General features: G+C 21.5%; 1 pseudogene; it reads right to left on the bottom strand.

Moving 5' to 3' along the window:
* Positions 1-2,574: 2,574 nt before the first annotated feature.
* LOC125290445 lies at positions 2,575-3,576 on the bottom strand (annotated as a pseudogene).
* Positions 3,577-3,934: the final 358 nt, after the last annotated feature.

The following is a 3,934-nucleotide window of genomic DNA, read 5'->3' on the forward strand; positions in this document are numbered from 1 at the left end:
TATTTCTTTTATAATGTCAATTATATTTTCTGTATAACTTACCTCTACTATTTTTAAAATAATAATAATTAAAAATTTTAAATAATATCTTTTATAAATAGAATTATTTAAATTTATTAATCTCATATGAATTAAACATAATAAGAGTTATTATAAAAATTTAAAGATAAAAAAATAAATAAATCTAAAAATTATTCATTTGAAATATAAAAAAATTTATTTAATAATTGTCCCTTTATAATCCTAAACAAAATCCCATTTCCTATTTTAATAAATTTTTTACACTATTCAAATATTTCTTTATTTTTTCATTCTATTCTTTATTACTTTTTACCTATTTTAATATATGTTCTAATCTATATTTATAATTTTTCCCATAATCTCCTGTTATTAAAAGATATGTTTTTCCATATAATAATCATTTGTTTTTTAAAAAATTATTTAATCTATTAACAAAACTCTCATATTTAGGAAGTCTAAAAGCTTCCATAAGTTTTAATACTTTCTTATAATGATTTACTATGTCATCCTTATTTTCACTATAAAACTTATTATACTCATCTAAAACACCAAATAATAAATCCTTAATTTTATCCTAATATACATTGTCTATTATATACTTAGAAATTTTATATGCTTCATATATTCTAAAAATAATTCTAAAAATTTTTTTAGTTTTCTTATCTTCAACTACTTTTCTACACTTCATATAAACATTCACAAACCTATTTTAATGAATTATAATACTGATCATCAGTATTCTTCATCTTATCTAAAGTTTCTCTTATCTTATTAATTCTAACTTCCGCCATTTTTTAACTTAAAATATATAATCATAATTAAACTTAAAAAAAATAATTATTTTTTAAAACTTAAACTTAAATAATAAATTCTAAAAAATTAATTTAATTAGATATTTATCATATCTCCAGAATTTTTACACATCCCTTTCTATATCAAGTCACATAATATAATTATTAATTCATCTTTACTCTTCATCTCAACTAAAATATCTGACTTCTTATTATATAAATATTCATGAAAATATTCAATATTATATACTAAATCTTCAATAGATAAATCATGTATTGTCTCTAATATATTAGATGGCTTAAATTCATTGTCTATAATCTTCTATCTTGCAATCTCTGATATTAATCTCTCTCTTATCATATCAGAAAAATGTTCTTCAATTTTTAATTCTTTACATAAATCCTAACATATTACTAATAAATCATCCTTCTTATTATCAAATGTAAAATCTATTAAATTTATTTTATACTATATAATAGCTCTAATCTTAATCTAAAATACATACTCATTCTTAATCTTAATATATATATCTCTTATATAAAATGAATCAGATAATTTATTATTGTCTAACTATATTATAATGTCATCTCTTCAATTAAAATTCTTATAATATAAAAAAGGATGTCTTAATAAATCATATGCTGCTGGTCTCTTTCTGGGATCTTCTGTGATACAATATCTAATAAACTATCTCAATGATGGCTCATTAACCTTACTTAATGCATCTGGCTCCTATCCTTTAGTAACTCTTCTATATATTTGTGCAGTACTTTGACATTCCTAATAAGGATACTATTTTGTTGCCATTTCTAATAAACACATTCCAAATGCATAAATATCAACTAATTCATTATAACAATCATAATACATTTCAGGTGCCATAAATTCAGGTGTTCCTAAAAATCCATTTAACTATTGTGTTGCCGTAGTAGATAATCCTAAATCTCCTATTCTTATAGTTCCATTTGTAGAATTAATAAATATATTGTCACATTTAATATCCCTATGTACAATACATGGATCTCTGGAATGTAAATATAATATTCCCTCTACAATCTATGTAGCTCACTTCTTTAATACTTTTAACTTAATATCTTTAACCTTTAAAATATAATCTCTTAAAGATCCTGAACTTACAAGCTCTGTTGTAAAATTAACTACGCCAGAATTCTTATTATCTATTCATACATCGAAAAATTTTATAATATTCTTATGATTTATAAATTTCAATATATGTATTTCCTTTTCTATCTATTTTTTTGAATTTATTGTTAATTTATTCAAATATATTTTATTCCATGCAACCTCTATTCCCTATTCCATATCAAATCCTAACCATACACATTTCTATGATCCAGACCCAATTGTCTTGTTATATCTTTTAAATCTTCCATTAGGACTGACTTCAACTTCTTCTTGTATTATATTATTATCTTCTATTGTCATTTTTTATTCTTTTATATTTTTGTGTTAAATATTTTCTGAATTTCTTAAAATTAAAAATAATTTATTATTTAATTAATCTACCTACTTAAATCCTAATGTTATATAATGTTCTCTAAAACATCTTCTACATATAAATAAACTATATTTTCTTATTAATCCTCTTCTAGTTCTACATATACGACAACATCTTGTTCCCTTACCATATTTACCTGGTTTACTTTTAAATCCTTTATCTGGATGTGATATTATATTAGTTTTATTACTGTCCATAAGTCTTTAAAAATTATAATTTTATAAAGTGATAAAAATAAAAAATTAAAAATCATCTCCTTTACTTAATATTTCTACTTTTTTATCTGTAATATATATAGTATGTTCATATTGTGCCACCATTGAATTTTTTTTATCTGCTAATGGTGGATAATCTTCTATTACATTATTCTAAATACATCTTTTTAAATCTAACTAATAATTTTGTATATTTAATTCTTTTATTCATTTATTACAAAAAGCTAATGTATTAAAATTCTTATAAATTAAAGGTAAGAATTTTTTATTTTTTAAATGAAATCCTGGTCTATGAAAATTCATTTTATATCCATGCTCAAATTTTATCATATAATGAGAACAATCATTAGTCTCTATAACAAATCCATTACCTGTAGATCCAAATGTTTCTATAGCATAAGCCTAATTATCTCTCATTCTATGCTTACTCTTATTATCATAACAAGGAATAGTTAATCCTGAATGAATATCAAATCTATTTATTGAATGTCCATTAAGATTTTTAACAACTTTTACAGGTAAAATAATCTATTGTCCATCTTTATTTAATTCTACTTCATATGATTCCATTACTTCCTATATATTTCTTCCTATTTCACATAATAATGCATCTACTCCTGCACATTTTATACCTGTATAAGTAGCATCTTTAACAGCTTCTAATAATTTATCATACTCATAATTTTCATTTTCTGTAAATACTATAGTAAATGCAGAGTCTATTATATATCCATCTATATGTGTTCCGAAATCTATTTTCATCATATCTCCTGCTTTTAATATAGTATCATCACCTGGATTAGGAGTATAATGAGCAGCTACATTATTTATAGAACAACCTGTAGGAAATGCTATTCCTCCTGCTTCTGGATCATTAATATTAAAAGAAGATAATTTTCTATTAATATTTTCTATATTATTACAAATATCTATAAGTTTCATACCAACTTTTATATTATGTTGTGCATAATATCTTACACCTTTTTGTATAAATGCTGCTTTTCTTAATGAAGATAATTCTTTATTCATTAATTCTGAATTAGGAATATTTAATTCTAAATAAGATTTATCAGGAGGAAAATTATTATAAATTGATTTATATTTTTCTATAGGTATTGGATCTACTCCTATTAATTTCATTAATTTTTAATTTAATAATTTTTGTGATTAAAAATATTTTAAAAATTATGTTAGAAGTAGAATTAACTAATATAGGAGTCTTTACAAAAATATTAGAATAGATAAAAGAATTATGTAAAAGAATTAATTTAATATTTACAGAAGAATCTTTAGAAATTTAGACTATAGATGAAACACATACAGTTGTTATGAATACAGTATTTTATAAAGAATTTTTTTCTGTTTATAGATGTGATAAAAGTAGAAT

This window comes from Alosa alosa, unplaced genomic scaffold (genome assembly GCF_017589495.1).
Source record: "Alosa alosa isolate M-15738 ecotype Scorff River unplaced genomic scaffold, AALO_Geno_1.1 AALO_1.0_unplaced_5, whole genome shotgun sequence".
Classification (NCBI taxonomy): Eukaryota; Metazoa; Chordata; class Actinopteri; order Clupeiformes; family Clupeidae; genus Alosa; species Alosa alosa.